This window comes from Sus scrofa, chromosome 14 (genome assembly GCF_054392235.1).
Source record: "Sus scrofa isolate SSC_HxYL_T2T_F1_AM1 chromosome 14, Sscrofa_HxYL_maternal_Yorkshire_Landrace_v2.0, whole genome shotgun sequence".
Classification (NCBI taxonomy): Eukaryota; Metazoa; Chordata; class Mammalia; order Artiodactyla; family Suidae; genus Sus; species Sus scrofa.
In genome coordinates, this window is record NC_139396.1 from 113,520,139 (window position 1) to 113,538,553 (window position 18,415).

Genomic DNA, 18,415 nt, shown 5'->3' on the forward strand with positions numbered 1-18,415 from the left:
CCACCCTGTAGGCCAGGCCCTGACCTGGATAGCTGCAAAAGTTCACCCCTGTCAAGTTCACATGTAGCCAGTGTGGATAATCACCAGGCCAGATGCCCCCCTGCTCTTTTTTTTCTACTTTTCTTTTTAGGGCTCAACCCACAGAATATGGAAGTTCTTGGGCTAGGGGTCAATTCAGAGCAGCAGCTACAGGCCTATGCAACAGCAATGTCAGATCCAAGCAGCATCTTCGACCTGCACTGTAACTTGCAGCAATGCCGGATCCTTAACCCACTGAATGAGGCCAGGGATCAAACCCACATCCTCATGGATACAATGTCAGGTTCTCAACCTGCTGAGATATAACAAGAACTCCCTGACCTGTCCTTTTTTTTTTTTTTTTTTTTGTCTTCTTAGGGTCACACCTACGGCATGTAGAGGTTCCCAGGCTAAGGGTTAAATTGGAGTTGTAGCTGCTGGCCTATGCCACAGCCACAGCAAAGCCAGATCTGAGCCACATCTGCGACTTACACCACTGCTCAAGGCAACGCTGGATCCTTAACCCACTGAGCAAAGCCAGGGGTCGAACCTTCAACCTCATGGTTCCTAGTTGGATTAGTTTCTGCTGTGCCACAACGGGAACTCTTCCCCCCCTCCCCCACCTATCCTTTTGACTTCTCACACTTGCTATGGATCCTCAGTGCTTACTGAGGACAGGGATGTGAATCCCACAAGGCTGCCTCAGGTTGTTGGGATTGAACAAATAATGTAGGTTATAGGACAGAAAGAGGCAGGCATGGCAACCTTTCAAATCCACTCTTCTAAATGTGGCATCTGCTGAGTTATCTATTATTTTCAGCTCCTTCTAGAATCAGGATTTTGCAGTGTTTCTCTCTCTGGTCCTACCACTAGAAGGTGCCCTAGTATCAGTCAGATCTGTGTCCAGCAACTGACTCTGGATATTTACAAATTATGACACCATTGGTATCTGCATTAAGGCTTCTTGCAAGGATTAAATGCTCAGCCAACTTCTGGTAAATGAAAAAACATGCAAACATCAGCTAATCTTAATCAAGTTTCTTCTCATTTAATGGCATTATTACCCTCACTGTTCAGAAGAATCCTGAACATACTGAGTCACCTTCCTTTCCTTATTTTGACTTTATCTTCTTTAAGGTGCATGGGGTAAGGGGCATGGGGTCCATCAGGGATACTTGTTCAACTATGTTGTCTTTTTGGATGAGACCACAGTCTTGTTTCTATAAGCTCCACACATCTGGAGTCCTTCCCTGTCTGAGGTCCAGAGACCTGACCCTCTGAGTGGGAGGGACTACAGCAGATTGTACAGATTGTATTTTCTTTTCTTTTTTTTTTTCATCACAGGTGTTGTAGTCTGGAAGGAGCCTTAATGGTCATATTTCAATGTCCCACCTACACCATATTCACTCCAACAAATGATTAAATAGCCTCTCCTTGGAAAATTAAAGTGATAGAAGGTTCCCATTTCACAAAGTAAACTCATTCCGTAGTTGGGCAATTCTGATTGTTCTTTTATTTTTAACGTTACTCTTTGTGTTGAGCAAAATCTGTCCCTCCAAGAATCTCTCCTTGGATCCTAGCTCTTTCTTCTTACTTCAAAGATAAGGACAGATGAGGTCTATCTCGGTTTCGGATTTGGTAGCAATGGTCTGGAGGCAAGACAGCTATCCCAAGGCTCCAAGGGAGAGAGAAACAGGGTCCCTCAGCCACTTCTGGCTACCAGGGTAGGGGAGGGGTGGCACACAAACTAGTTGTTCACTGGCTAATTATGGTCTAACCATTCTTTCATGAAGCAATAGTTCAGTGATCTGGTTAATGTTTTCTGAATATTTTTTTTTAACATTAAACATATACATTTTTTTCATGACCCCTTTCTGTGCACCTCTCAGTTTGGGGGGTTTGGATTTTTTTTTGGTGGGGTAGGGGTAGAGGTTAACATCAGTCTAAACCTAGGACTGACCAGTACAGGTGGAAATTTGTTGTTTTATCGGCCTTGTCCTCAGTATAGGCCTCATCCATAATATTTGACATACATCTCTGTGTTGGGGGGGGTCCTTCTAACAGCTGGGGTTTCATCATCTTATATTTAAAGTCTCTATTCAAGCCTTGGACCCTACAATGTATCCTGCTCTGTTATCCACTGCTTTCTCCTCCTCTCCCTACTTTGACGCATCTGCAAATGTGATCAGCCTGGTGTCAATGTTCCCTCCCCTCCAGCACACCGAAAAATTGCCAGGTGTATCTTCCGGGCTTTCCATCAGCACCCTCTCCTCACACCATACATTTCACAAAACCCTTATGGTCTTAAGTAACTCCAACTTAAGATTCCAGCCAAAGTCTTGGTACATTATAACCCTCCTTATGCTGTTTGCATTTGAATAAAGGGCTCTGGAGGCCCTAAGGTTGTTATTTCAGGCAACAGCGCAAGAACTGAAAGGTGCCGAGGCCAGCGAGAAGACTGGCTGGGGTGGATCGCACAGCCAGTGAAGAGCAGAGTCAGGAGCACTCAAGCAGAAAGTTCCAAGTCCCTGCAGGGCGCTGAAATGTGTCTGTGAGCAGTGGGTGAACATTTCAGGTTCATGGGATGAGTCATGGGGGCCTAAATGGTCTCCAGCTCTCCTTCCAGTCCTGCTCAGCTGGATGCTCCCCACTGAGGTGGTCCTCCCAGGTCTTCACGGACAGCTCCCAATTCCTCTGTGTGTGCATGGGCAGGGTGAGCAGGGCATCTTAGAGCACCCCCAATTCTACCAGCCCAAGACCTGGACTATGTGGGCTCTGTTCTCTGGAATGATGATGCTGTTATGATGGGCCCACCCTCATCCTGCTTTGTGACTGACTGTACAGGGATTGAAATTGACCCCAAGTCCATCTCCCAGTCCTGGAGCTTGGAGTCCCTGGTATTGCAGGGTTCCGATCCTTCCTGAGAAGCTGCTTGGTGAGGCTCTGTCAGTCTTCCTCTTTGTGAATCCAAAGAAACTTAACCTAGTAGTCTATGTTTTACTTTAATTGTACTTTCAGCTGCAAGAGGAGATAAATCCCTAGATTAACAATCGGAAGAGACTGTTTTAAAATTCTTTCTAACTGATGAAGCACTGGCCTCTGGAAATCCGCATGCCTGAGGTTCAATTCTATAACCAGTGTCTTTGAAGATAAGAGTGCGGTGTAAGCAGGTAACTGTGCTCGGAAAATTAGGAGGCCTGGGGTTTAATCTTACCCCTGAAATTTAGCAGCAAGTTAGAGCCCAGCCCCCAAGTCTGGAGCTAAAGAGAGGAGGGTCCAAGCCAAGCTGAATGGGTAGCTTACAGAGATTAGAGACTAAAGCAAGCACCATGCTGAAAGGGACAAGAAGAGCTGAGACCAGGGCTTCAAGACACTGGTCACATGCCTGGGAAACTACACGATCCTGGATTGGTCACATCCACGGGAAAATGGGAGCAACACATCTAGGGTTACATTCAGGCCAAGCAAAGATGAGAATATACAACCTGCTTTGGGGCTGGGTCTACGACAACCTCAGGACTCTGTAGGCCATGATGTTTCTGCTGCCCATGGCTTACAAACACCCCTCCTCACTAATGGGACAGAAATTTGATGTCATAGAGTTGGGCTTGTCATTCACTCTGTGACTCTAGGAGAATTACTTAACCTCTCTAAGCCACAGTCAACTCATTTGGAAAATGAGGAGGATGGACCAGAAGTTGTATTCCCTCTGCCTTCCTAAAATGACCTCTAATTCTATGAAAGCACCACACAAGTATATAAGCATGCCAAAGACATACATTCAAGTAAAACTTAATTACAATATAATAGTAAGTCACAATGGAATTTATTCTGATGTCTAATCCAGTTGGTTTTGGGTCATCTCATCTCAGCAGAGCACTAAAAGTATTCCAGGCAATTCACTTGGTGAAATGTAGCTGAGAATTGAAACCATGGCTGTGTTCAACCCGTAATGAAATCATTGCTTATTGTTGGGATGCTTCTCAGGGCCAATACATACCAATCTTGATGGCAAGGTAAGTGTGTTTAAGGGTCATGGAGGATTCTTCCCGGAAATCAGAATACTTCATCTTGGAACACTCCTCTGAAAGAAATTTAGGGTGTTCAGAGTAAACGCTGATTTAGGCCAAAGAGTGCAGTCAGAATCCTTCTGCCGCCAAATGTGAAATTGTCCTGAGATTCAGGCAGAAGCAGAGAATCCCTGTTCCAACTGCTTCTTTTTCTCTCCTTTTAACCCTTCTGCTTCTAATGAAGTGAAGAGAATCTCCTAGAACAGCAGACAGCCTGGCCTGATGCAATACGACTGGGTGTGATGGAGCCATGCACATAGAAAAAAGGACATATTGGAATCCACAGTGTTCTTAGAGAGCAGAGCAGTGAACCTCCTCCCATCAGAGAGAGAAGTGAACATCCCCTGAAGGCTACAAATCAATAGCAAAATCCCTGGGCCGGAGCCAAGAGGGGAACACCCTCATGCCTAGGAGAGGTTTCTGAAACATTGGGACAATGTCGCTTGGCTGTGGTAAGATCAGAACAGAAGCCCTTAACTTGACCGGGTCAGGAATAGTATTTCCCCCCTGCCAAAGTTTTGTATCTACTTGGAATGAGTTTTCTTTCTAAATGCTTTATTTTTTCAGTATAATTTTTCTGATAAAAAGACATCATCAGTAAAGAAACATTTGGAAAAGATATATAAAAAGCTTTAGAAGAAATTATAATCAGCAATAATTCTAATATTCAGGAAAAAGCTTTTAGGATGCAGAATTATGGATATTCTTTGAGAAGATTTAGAAATTATGTTAATATTTCATTTTCTTAACTGTAATTCATGTCACAGTTTTCAACAGAGTCTATTTTTCTTTTGTGTCACTCAATAATGTTTTTAAAATTTCAAATATAGATGTCTTTATATTCATTCCAAGTCCTTTCTCTCTTCTTCATTCCTTCTCTTTTGTATTTTACAGTAGATTTTCTTTGTAGGGTTTTTCTTATTATTTACGATGCATTAAAACCCTGGGGAATTTTGTATGTTTGTTTTGTATTTAGCCGCCAGGCTGAATTTTATTATTAATTCAAATACATAAGTTAATTATTATAGGTTTACAGCATGTGTGATTGACGTATTCATCTCCTTTCCAATGATTACAATCTTTAAGCTTCCTGCCATATGAAATGCTAGAACATTATTTAAGTCACTGTTAAATTGTTTTTAATTGAAATATCTCTAAAATCATACCACTGTGTTGCACAATTGGTTTGAATATGGCTTTCAAGTGAGTTTTTGCTACCAAATTAAGGAATGTGTCCATTTATTCATAGTTTCTCTAAAATTTTTAAAAATAATTTTAAATGTTATGGGTATTAAATCTTAAAAAATTCTTCAAACTTATTGACATTCTTCAAACCTATTATAGAATTTGTCTTTTTAACTTCCTGTTTGTAAAATATTAATTTTATATTAAGCCATCCTTAAAATGTGGGGGTAAATGCTTATTAGTCAGTGTAAATTACTTTCTGTAATAAAAATTCCATATTCTGAGTGGTTTAATGCAATAAAGTCTTATTTCCTTCTCTTGCATGAGTCCAATGCTGGTTGATGAAGGGCTCTGCTTCCCTCAGTCACCCAAGAGCCCAAGCTCCCTGGTTAATGGTGCCACCATCTTCTGTGGAGACCTCAAGTCTTTTCTGGATCCCCTGACTCTGACTAATGGCAGGGAGGAAAGAGCCTGAAGGACAAGACACTCACTCCTATGGTTGGTGACACCCCCCTACCACACTCATATTCCATTGGTAAGAAATGGTCACATGATTCCATCTAAGATGAAAGGGAGGCTGGGAAATGGAGTGTAACTGGGGTCACAGGTGAAAATGAAATGGGGTTTGGCAAATGCATGATGTGGTCTCGTGCACGACTTTCATAGTACTCATTCCTCTTTGAATTATCTGCCGGATTCTGGGTCTAGTGTTCTAGTAAGAATATTGCATATTGATTCAAAAACAGGATTGCCTAGTTTTTTTCTAGATGTCTGTGATATCTTTGTAAGATTTTGTTGGTATATATGATTTGCAGTGTATACCCTTCTCCCAATTTACTTTTCTATGCTCTGAAACACTGTATAAAATATCTAAATTATTTGTTTTGGAGCTCTTTTTTCCCTTTTAGTATTTTTCTGTTAGAGCTTTATATCCAGCTAGAGATTACAATTCAAATTTATCATTATACATAGCTAACATAATAATTTATTATTATTATTATTATTATTTTTTCTTTTTTTTAGTGCCACACTCATGGCATATAGATGTTCCCAGGCTAGGGGTCAAATGGGAGCTGTAGCTGATGGCCCACACCACAGCCACAGCAATGCGGGATCAGAAATGCATCTGTGACCTACATCACAGCTTGCAGCAATGCTGGATCCTTAACCCACTGAACTGGGCCCGGAATCAAACCCACATCCTCATGGATACTAGATGGGTTTGTTACCGCTGAGCCACAATGGGAACGCCTGAATATTGTTTTTAATAATTAAAAACTATTTAATAAACTTTCAAAATATAATTATTTAAATTGAGCTCCGGTTAATAAAAAAATGAGCTTCATGCTTTTTTACCAATATTTATTGTGAAATTCCTGTGCAAATTCCAGTATATGTGGATTCACGTTCCAGTTAGCTAGTGTGTCCTGCTTCCATTATTTTCGCAATTTAGGTTTTTTTCACAAATGTAAATTTCTTGCACAATTTATAGTAGACAATTTATCTTGCACAACTTAAGTAGACAATTTATCTAGGCATAGATTCTCCTAACTCTTGGGGAACTTTTTCCCGTTAAAACTAGACTCTTTTCAATGTCTCATTATATTTGCAAGAATTTTGACCAGCATAAATTTTTGTTCCAATAGAATGCTCTTCATTTTTTTTTTTGTCTACTCCTTCTCCTCTTGCTGCTCTCAATTCCTTTTTCTTTTTAGTAATTCCCTGATACCTTCTTTTAGAGGTGGAAAATGGGAGTCAGTCCTCTGCCTTTTTCAACCCAGACACATCCGTTCTATTTCTAGGAAAGTTTTCCACACGTGGATAGTACACCATTTTATTGCCAATGGTGGAGACTTCTATGTTTATATCCTGCTAATCTTTTCTACGGAAATCTGAATATGGTGGATTTAGATATCGGGGTTCATATTACCATATTACCTACAGATATGAATGTGTGTAATAAATTGTAAAGCAGTGGGAAAAGGGATAAATTACCATTTTACCTTTCAAATGATTTTAGCCTTTGTCTACAAAGATAACATTCCTCCACACTGTCAGAAAAGCTGTTTTTCCAGTAGTATGTTTGTTGAGTGCTTCTGTGTCCGATTTCTCTTATGACGAACAGTATCATGTGTTTAATGAGTGGCAGATGGCATAGGTGAGAACTCTGGGGCAGAATGTGATGTTTTAGTCCCTGATGTTTAGAACTCACACCTTTGCAGCACTGGACCCCTCAGACTATGTCTAAGTCCCCTGTATTTGGAAGGAGTGTGGCATAACAGACAGAAGTATGATATTCATAGTAAATAGTTCTGACTCAAACACTAGACCTCACCCTTGCGAGTTGCATGACTCTTGTTAAGATGCTTAACATCTTTAAACTTGAGTTTCCCACTCTATAAACTCCAAGTGATTAAAAACACCTTCCTCCTACTTATTAAGATACACAGAGCCTGGCACACAGTATGCCATCCTATCAGGGTAATTCATATTATTACTCTTCTTAGAGTTGCAGTAACAGTACTAATATTAGTAGTGAAACTCCATAGAAACCCATCTTTTCTGGCCAAAATCAAATTTACTGCCAAGTGAGCTAAGTGTAATTGCATTCCAGTACAAATGTTTTGGGGATAAGTAACGACTTCCTGAATACAGGCTTTCTTGAGAATTAGGAAGATGGACCTTCCCAAAGAAATCTCTTCCTACCACCCGCTTGATGGGAAGTCATTAGCCAGGGATTGGAGCGGGTTCTTAGGGGGACAGTTGACCCTCAACATGCACTGGAATAACAGGATCCATTTACGGCAGACAATTGGCTCTTGCCCAAGTGGCCCGTGAAATGTACCGGCCAAGCATTCATTTTACGGTGCCTTTAAAAGAGGGCTCCAAATGTTGCAGGAGATCTTAAAGCCTAAGTTGTTACATGTGGAAGGGACCACCCATGCATGTGGAGGGTTTCTCTTTTAGAAGCAGGAGCACATTCCAAATGCTGCACTTGGTATGTCTTGCCAGCCCAGCGTTTCCAGGCTTTTAATATAAACTATTTTCTTGGACACTGGTCTCCACACATTTGTTTAAGTTGGAAAATCTTCATTTTCCCGTAAATGAAAGACCTTAAATTAAAAAAAAATCAGATATTGAATTGGGGGTTTGAGGAACCAGCCTCCAAGGTTATTGTGATAACATCAACAGTGCACCCAGTTGCAGGACTTGATTAAACCCTCGGTTCTGGTAGAATGAAAAGAGAATGAGGGCTAATGACTGTGGCAGCCCCGAGGCTATGATGATTAAAGCTCTGCTCATTCTCAGTGGGCTCGTGGCCTAGGAAAAACGTCATTTAAACCAAGAGTCATCACAGATATCAGGCCTATGAAGTGGTCAGAACAAAGAGGAGAAGGCCACGTGTCCTAGATAACAACCTCAGGGGGATTTCCTAGAGATGGTGAGGGCGTTATGAGTTTTGACAGATAAATTGAATATTGCCAGGAATGAATACTAAAACTTAATGAAAAGATAGCATCATTGTAAGAAAACATACTTGCTGTGTTGTTAAAATTATGTTAGCAAAGTAATACACTAGAATTGCTCTAACCATGTAATTATTAATAATACACACTTTAAAGGAGTCATTTAACTCTCCTGTATGTATTCCAAAAGGGCATACAATGTTGCTTCCTAGGAATGAAAATTAGAGCCTCACCAAGTGTATCCCAGAAGATTAGAGAAGAAAGGGAAAGGAGTAAGTGTTTCTTGTTTCCTCCCAAGAGCACCTGGAAGGCAATTCCAAGGAAGACAGTCACACCTTCCTCTACAGCTGGCCTCCAGCCAAGAGGAGGCATCAGTGGAGGCAGCCTCGCCTGACCATTCCCTGAAATACTCACAAAGACCTCTGTCACACTGTGTCCCAGGGACCACAGTCAAGACAGAGACTGCCAGAGCACTTAGAACAGGAATTGATGCACTGGGGTCAAGTCCCAGAAACTCTGCCATTACCCAGACTGACTCTTACCCAGATGGGGGGATCCTCTGCTCAACTCCCCTTAACTTCCACTTTAACAACCTTGAATAATGCTACTTTTAAATTAAGTGGCCAGCCCTTTGAACCGGACATTCCATCTCAATTTTGGAATGCTGTTTCCTCCATTCAGTTGCAATTCTCTAAATCCTTGAGTGTGTGACTCCTAGATATAAGAACTAAGGCTATTTCTGAAAACAAAATCTGCAGCATTTTAAGAGATAGCACTTTATTTGCACTGTCAGGCTATGTTTCATCTAAAAATCACCCATTATGCTAATAGAAGTTGACTTGGTTTTTCTTTCTTCATGGCCCACATCAACAAGGAAGGACATCAGGTTGCTTGACCCAAATTTGATGAACAGCTCTTCCTGGGATATTTTCTGTCCTTTCTCCTTCCTTGGTGGAAATGGCCTTTCCCTTTCCAGAGTGGTCTTTATGTTCCTGGAGCCCAGTGGTGAAAGCAAGCAGAAGCAGGTGACCTGTAGGTGCCAGGAAATGGGTTGGTCACAGAGCAGGCCACCCCCGACACTGTACTGCTGCCATGGAACAGGAAGTGCAAGGTTTAAGTTGCTCCTGTTGACCCAAAATAGACTGCCAGCTATTTCTCCAGCAGCGATGGGTTTATTTGGGATCCCCAGAGAACTGCAGTGTGGGGTCTGCAACATAGTGAGCCACATGCCAGTCCCCAGTGGCAAAGGAAGGAGAACACTTTTACAGAGGGGAAAGGAAACTGGGAGGATTGTAGGAAACAGAGTCCATGGCTTTTCATTGGCTGAGTCCTTGCCAGGAAAAGAGTCTACTTCCGATGGGCTCTGCTATTCTATAGGGCATGAGAGCTCCCTCTTCTTGTCTCTTGACTCTATTTAATTGAGATTTCTTCTTTTTTTTTAATCCCTAAACCATCTTCCTGTATTCTCCTGACTTAAGGAGAATTCTGGCCATCCATCTCTTTACTACAGAGCAGTCATAAATAGTAGATAACTTCTTGTGAAGTGCCACATCCCTGGGAGAGGATTTAGATATTCATTAAGCCACATCTACCCTTGGGCCTATGTACGAGTTGTCTTATTTATTCTGTATGGTATCATAAACTAGTACTATTATGGTCACGTCAAAGATGAAGTGGTTTGACCATCACTGGCAAAGCCTGAGTGGCAATCTGGCTGGTTTAGCTACACTGTGCTCCCTCTCTGGGGGATCCCGGGCTTCTGTGCAAAGGCAGCTCTGCAAACACAGAGGCTCCAAAAAATTCCCAGTAGCTCTTACATATGTCCTCCCGTGTGAACAATCACCTTGACCTCACCTGTCCAAAGATGAACTCATATTCTTCTCCTCAGGTTGTAACGTACATCTTTAGTCAAATGTCTGGTGAATGGCTAAGATGTAGCTTCTGAAACCAGACTACATGGGTTTGAATTCTGGGTCCACCAATTCCTGTGTGAGCTTAGGCAACTTAATCTCTCTCTGTCTCAGTTTCCTCATTTGTACAAGAACGATGAGCACAGTACCTACTTACCAGGTTAGGGAGGCTCAAATGAATTCACAGATATAATGTGCTTAAAATTGTTATTTGTGCATAATAAATGCTATAAGCATTGGCCATTATCATCATGATATCATCACAGTCATAAACGTCATCATCTGGAGGAAGCCTTTGAGTGATTGTTGAGTCGTCTCCACTCCTCACTCTCCATCCTTCCGGAACAGGGCACCTTTATTCATAAACGTTTCTTTCTCCCTATCCATTGCCACCACCTTCACTGTCTCCAACCCACATGATTGCAACTGCTTCCTACCTGATCTTCTGTGACTAATGTTTGATCTACCCACTTGTCACCTGCACGGCTGTGGAGAGATCTTTCTACCGTGAAGTCGGAACATGTCATTTGTTTAAAAACCTGTTTTTTCTCCCTATTGCCCAGAGGATCAGTTACTAATGACTTAGTCTGGAATTTTTATTACTTCCTAGTTTGACTCTTTTGGTGTCATGTTTTGACTCTCTTCTTACCCATCCTGTCACTCACTTGTCTCCACCTGCTCAATCTTATCTCAAGATACTGGCAATTTCGGATTCTCAAAGACACTGGTCTGTACCTTTTTTCAGATGCTGACTCCTTTTTCTACCTGACAACCTCCTACTCCTTTGCCTTTGTGTTTTAAGAGCCATCGTGAGTTCTCTTTGGAAGACTTATGACTTGTATGCTGGCTCCCGCCCCCAGAAAAACTTGCAGTCTCAACCTTCCTCTTAAAACTTCCTGCTTTGTTCCTCTCCTTTCTGTAAATGTCTTAAGTATTTCTATATCCCTAGAACCTGGCAGAAGACCTCACCCAGGGAAAGTGCTTGGTAAATATTGGTTGAAAACTTACATAACAGTTAAGGTTGGAATGGGGAACAAGCTCTCTAAACTTTTTGTTTTCAGAAAAAAGACAAGTAAAGAATGCATCAGGGTCAATATGTTTATGGCTATGGAGACAATAAATCTTTTAAATAAGGGTCTTAAAAGTTTTGCTTAGGAGTTCCCGCTCTGGCACAATGGGATCAGCGGTGTCTTGGGAGTGCTGGACTGCAGGTTCAATCCAGGCCAGGAGGTTAAAGATCCAATGTTACTGCAGCTGTGGTTTAGGTCACCACTGTGGCTCAGATATGATCTCTGGCTTGGGAACTCCATTTAGTTCAGGGTGGCCAAAAAAATTTTTTTTGCTTAGGTGGGTTCTAATTACACTTTCCTTTCTACCCTGCTCACCTTGAAGTTTAAGCCAAGATGTGCATGACCATTGGAAAATCAATTCTGTGAGCTTTAATAAATCTTTTCCACAATATTTTATGGGAGCCTATCAGAAATCCAGGATGTTTGGAAATAAACCTTCAAAAGAACAGGAAGTGTCCACTTTTAAAAAACACAAATACAACTAAATGGGCTTAAGCCCTAAAGTTTTTTGGTTTATTTGTTGTTGTTGTTGTTGTTGTTGTTTTGTTTTTGTTTTTTTTTAGGGCCACACTTGAGGCATGTGGCGGTTCCTAGGCTAGGGGTCTAATCAGAGCTACAGCTGCTGGCCTACGCCACAGCTACATCAACGCTGGATCTGAGCCATGTCTGCGACCTACACCACAGCTCACAGCAACACCGGATCCTTAACACACTAAGCAAAGCCAGGGAGAGAACCCACAACCTCATTGTTCCTAGTCGGATTCGTTTCCACTGCGCCACAATGGGAACTCCAAGCCCTAAGAATTTTAACATGACTAAAAACCAAGAGACTCTGTGGTTTCCACACGTTGGAGAGAGAAAGAGACCTCCCCCACCCACTTCTGCTAACACGGACTACTGGCCCCAGAGGGAATTTGTTTTGGATTTGCCTTCCTGTCCATTAAAAAAAAAAGCATCTTGGAATAAGTAGGTCAGGATAAAAATGATCTCAGCTCCACATTTGGATATAAAACTGCTTGGGTTAAAAATCTTAGAATTTCAGGTTGCAAGGTTGTTCTTTTGCATATGGTGACCCTGGAGTCCAGTGGGGACCAACAACTTGCCTGAGGGCCCTTCCCATAATCCCATCTTTGCACCCACCCTTGTCAAGCCCCAAACTCCAGCCTTGTGGTGCTTGAGCACAGATGGAACTTGGGCTCTTTCCTCCTTAGCTAAGGTTCCCTGTAGAGCCTGGGAGAACAATTTCCTCTATTTCCTCTGGAGCCCAGACCCTCTTCAATTCCTGATCTGGCTATTCCATCTGCAGAGTCACGTTTGGGGTGACCCCATTGGAAGCATTGTCGAGATGCTCTTTAAGAGGAGAGGCCATGGGAGGGAGCCTGGTAGCCTCAGAGGGGCCTCATTCAAGGAGCTAAGCTCTAACCCAAGCCAGAGCTGGGCCCGAGCTTCAGGCTCTGCATCCATAGTTGGGACAGGGCATCAAAAAAAGCCTATAGCCAGACACAGAGGAACAGGGCTGTTGGCTAATCTTTTCCAAAACATCATCTATATAATAAGAGAGCAGCTGCTCCTGAACTATTTCCCAGACTGAAGGGTTGAGTAAGAATGATTTAACTCAACAAATATTCATCGATGACCACTACATTTTGGGTCTTGCACTATATGCTGTTGAAAAAGATACAGTGTGATTCCTGCCCTTGGGAAGCTCAAAGTCTGGTGAGGCAGACAGATGCATAAACCGTAAACCACTCAATAATATACTGAGACTTATCCGTGCATAATGAGCAAAATGGGATGGGAATGAAAGTGAGGTAGAGGTGACTTGTAGAGATGAGGTCTGAGAAATGGTGGGAAGCATGGGCGGGATTAGGGAGAGATATATAAAGAGGGTGGCTGAGAGAGAGGAAGAGGGAAAGGGACAGAGAAAGAGGGAAAGGAGCAAGGTAAGGAGTGCAGATCAGCATGGGGAAGGGAAGTGGAATGGGCACCATGCCCCTATGTCCATGGGGCGGGGGAGGTGATGATATATAAAGGGACCTGGGAGAGAAGGACCTTGTGCCTTCTGGAATTAGGAACATTTCCCCTAGGCTAAATCCCACTGTTCCAAAAAGAAGAAAATGTGTTCCCAGTTGCCTATGACCTCAGGCCTAAATACTTAGGATAAGGGCATGCCATGCTTGACTTCTGGAATCAATTAACACAGAGCAGTAGCTGCTTTGCTTTTGTTGTAGGCTAATGATACCTAGTAACAGTGTTGTTTGTTTTCGCATGTACTGTGGTGTTTTAACCAAGGGATTGATGGTGAAAACCCTGGAAACTGAGAGACAAGACCAGCCCTGGATGTGCTTTCCTAGGCCCCCCAGGGGGAGGGTCTTTTGACCCCTTCCCTTGTTTGACTCCTTCAGCCTGGCTCCAGTCTGTCCCCTGGTTTAGTAGGTTTCATCTAGGGGCCTCCTTTCATTTCCCACTGTCCAAAAGGGCAAATACTTGGCAGACTTCTGTCGACACCTGATTCATCCTGTACCTCTAGAAAAGAAGGAGCTGCCACCAGGGGCTGTGGGAATGTAGACACAGAGGAGCCCCAACAACACAGGGCAAGGGGCTTGGATGGTAGGTCTGCATCGAGCCAGTGATGCTTCCCTTCTCTGCAAGCTGCTGTGTACATGGCACTGCCTTCTAGCCACTGAGGGAACTCCTTTCAGGAGATGCTGGGACAGAAAATAGCCATACAGTGCCCTGAACACAAACCTCACATGTGATAAGTAGGAAAACTAAGACCCAAAGAGGTATAAAGTCAAATGTGTTTAGTTAATATAATAGATGTCTTGAGGCAAAGGGGTGGTGAAGTCAGGGAGACCAGCAGGGTGGCTTAGAGAAGAAGCCTCTTTCTTAGTACAGACTCTTTTCAACAAGGTCATGAGAGACTAATGGAGAGACCAGGAAAATGAGGGATTGAGATGCTGGAGCGGACAAAGCACTGGCATCCTCCAACTGAATATTTTAATCTGTGTAGGTACAAGACATGGAAGAAAGCCACTAGGGATTTGGAAGTGGTACCACACACAGGCAGAATTCTGTCCACCACTCACCTGCCTCCCTCTACTTAATTCCAACATACCCACTGGAGCTGGGTATTCTGCAGGAAGCTTTCTCAAATGCTCTTATCTAGGTCAACTTGCTTTATTATGGGTATTATAGCACTTAAGTCCTTCTCCTTCAGAGAACTTATCCAAACTGTAATTTCCACTTAATTACTTGATTAAAGTTTGTATCCTCCATTAAACTATAAGTTCCATGAGAGCTGTCACCATGTCTTCTTTGGCTCACCACTGGGCTACCAGTGTCAAACAGAGTTTCTGACACTTGGTATGTTGCATTCATCAATAAAATGATGAATAAATAAGATTGCTTGAGAATGAGTGGTTAATAAGAGACTGAATTTAAAACTGAAAATTTGAGGGGAGTTCCCATGTGGCTCAGCGGTTTACGAATCTGTATCATACTTTTTTTTGGTTTGCTTTTGATATATTTCTTCTCTTGTTTTTCTCAGCAATCATGGTGGTTTTGGCAAACAGTTGTGAAACTGTATTTATCTTTCAATAAATACTTGTTGAGAGTTTATAACATGTCCAGATTCATGCTAATTATTGGGGACACAAGGATAGCTATGGCCCTCATGGATTTTCAGTGTAACCATGATCTGTAGTCCTGATGTGAGTTGGAGGAAGGGAGGGAGAGAGAGACAGAGACAGAGAGAAACAGAAGTAAAGTCTAACTGGGAGACCATGGAGAGAAAAACAGCCTGGTGTTCTTTGTGAGTTTATGCAACAGTTGAGGAAAAGATTTTTCTTTTCCTGTGTTTAAGATTTTATTTCCCAAAGCAAGTAAGCACATCAAGGAAAGCTCCAGGAAATAAAGAGGAAAGAAATATAGGCATACCGTAGAGATATTTTAGGTTTGGTTCCAGGCACCGAAAAAAGTAGGTATTGCAATAAAGTGAATCACACAGATTTTTTGGTTTCCCAGTGCCTATAAAAGTTATGTTTACACAGTGGGGTAGTCTACTAAGTGTGCAACAGCATTATGTTTTTTTTTTTTTTAAAAAAACAATGTATATACCTTAATTTAAAAATTTTTTTGCTAAAAAATGCTAACCATCATCAGAGCATTCAGATAGTCATAATGCTTTTGTTGGTGGAGGATATTGCCTTGGTGCTTGGTGTTGATGGCTGCTGACTGATAGGGTAATGGTTGATGAAGGTTAAGATGACTGAGGCAGTTTCTTTTCTTTTTCTTTTTTTTTTTTTTCTTTCTTTCTTTCTTTTTTGTCTTTTTTTAGGGCTGCACCTATGGCATATGGAAGTTCCCAAGCTAGGGGTCCAATTGGAGCTGTAGCCACTGGCCTATGCCACAGCCACAGCAACATGGGATCTGAGCCACATCTGTGACCTACACCACAGCTCATGGCAATGTCAGATCCTTAACCCACCGAGTGAGGCCAGGGATCAAACCTGCGTCCTCAAGGATAGCAGTCAGATTCGTTTCTGCTGAGCCACAAAGGGAAATCCTGAGGCAGTTTATTAAAATAAGACAACAGTGAAATTTGCTACATGCAGATTTTCTGTCGTGGCTCAGTGGTTAATGAATACTACTAGGAACCATGAGGTTGGGGATTCAATCCTGGCCTTGCTCAGTGGGTTAAGGATCCGGTGTTGCCATGAACTGTGGTGTAGGTCGAAGATGTGGCTCGGATCTGGCGTTGCTGTGACTGTGGCATAGGTTAGTGGCTACAGCTCCAATTAGACAGTTAGACCCCTAGCCTGGGAAACCTCCATATGCCACGGGTGCAGCCCAGAAAAGAAAAAAAGGACAAAAAGAAAAAGAAAAAGAAATTTGCTATATCAACTGACTCTTCCTTTCACATGAATACTTAAGGTTTTTTTGTTCATTTGTTTGCTTTTTTTTTAAGGGGCACACCTGTGGCATATGGAAGTTCCCAGGCTAGGGGTCAAGTTGGAGCTGCAGCTTTGCGCCTATACCACAGACACAGAAATGCAGAATTCAAGCCAGTCTGTGACCCACACCACAGCTCATGGCAATGCTGGATCCTTAACCCACTGGACAAGGCCAGGGATCGAACCTGAATTCTCATGGATACTAAGCGAGCCACAATGGGAACTCTTTTTTTTTTTTTTTGCCTTTTTAGCCATCGTGAGGTTATTGATTGACTTAATTTCAATATTATTGTGCCTCAGGGTTATATGGAGGCCCAAGGAGGAGAGAAATGGGGGATAGCTGGTCAGTGGAGCAGTCAGAACTCGCACATTTATTACTTGTGCCCAGTTCGTGGCATCCCCATCAATTACAATAGTAACATCAAAGATCACTGAACAGATCACCATGACAAATCTGAACAGTTTGAAATATTGCAAGAATTACCAAAAGGTGACAGAAAGACAAAGTGAGCAAATGCTGTTGAAAAAACGGTGCCGTTAGATTTGCTCAGGGCATAGTTGCCACAAACCTTCAATTTGTAAAAAACACAGTATTGGTGAAGCACGATAAAGCAAAGCATGATAAACAAGATACGCCTGTAAGACATATAAGAGCAGACGTCAATAAAATTGAAAGCAAACATACTGTCGAAAACCGTGAACAAAATTAAAGCTATATAAGATTAATAAAACAGGTTAAAGTTTGCACATCTGATACATATATAGAGAAACCCGAGTTACCAATGTAAAAAATACAAATGGTACATTATTACAGATCCTGTAGATATAATCTGAATATTTCAATATATGTAAAATTGAATCCTTATTTTCACAAAGAAAACTGGCAACAGATAACTTCAACTACAAATTCTTCAGGTACTGAAGGAAGATATATCACCATCTTGCCCAAAACTTTTCCATAGGATAGAGGAGGAAGGGAACAGATAGGAACTCTTCCTAATTCTTTTTATGAGGTCAATATAATATTGATTCTGAAAGGACATTATAAGATAGGAAAACTAGAGACCAATCACTTCATAAGCATAGATTTAAAAGTCCTTAATTAAATATTAGCAAATCAAATCCTACAATACCTAAAAATAATAGTACATTATAACTAAGTGAAGTATTCTGAGTATGCAAGCTTGGTTTCTCATTATAAAATCTATCCACATAATCTATGACTTCAACAGAAGAATAGAAAAATTATGTGATCATCTTGATGGTTGCAGAAAAGGCATTTGTCAAAATTCAGTATCAATTAATGATAAAAACTCCTACCAAGTTAAAGACAGATGAGAATTTGCTTGATCTTTTTTTATTGTCCTGTATTTTTAGGGCCACACCCACAGTATATGGAAGTTTCCAGGTTAGGGGAGCTGTGTCTGCTGGCCTACACCACAGCTACAGCAACGCCAGATCTGAGCCAAGTCTGTGACCTATACTCCAGCTCACAGCAATGCTGGATCTTTAACCCACTGAACAAGTCCAAGGATCAAAGCCTCATCCTCATGGATACTAGACAGATTCGTTACTACTGAGCCACAATTGGAACTCTGAATTTGCTTAATCGGATAAAGACCTTCAGCTGATTTACTCATAATAAAATACTGAGACATTTATTCTTGCAATTAGGAAGAAGACAGGAGTGTCTGCTACCCTGCTCTTATTCAATATCATACTTAACCAGTTAATGAAACA

General features: G+C 41.9%; 1 long non-coding RNA gene across 2 annotated transcripts in view; it reads left to right on the top strand.

Moving 5' to 3' along the window:
* LOC146396946 (uncharacterized) overlaps window positions 1–18,415 on the top strand; it is a 133,914-nt gene that overhangs the window by 99,662 nt on the left and 15,837 nt on the right. Inside the window, exon 2 of one of the 2 annotated variants that reach the window (XR_014827561.1) lies at window positions 5,601–5,808. This is a non-coding gene — a long non-coding RNA (uncharacterized LOC146396946). Of the gene's footprint in view, window positions 1–4,276; window positions 5,809–18,415 lie in introns of those variants that run through there. The other variant, XR_014827560.1, reaches the window with a different exon arrangement.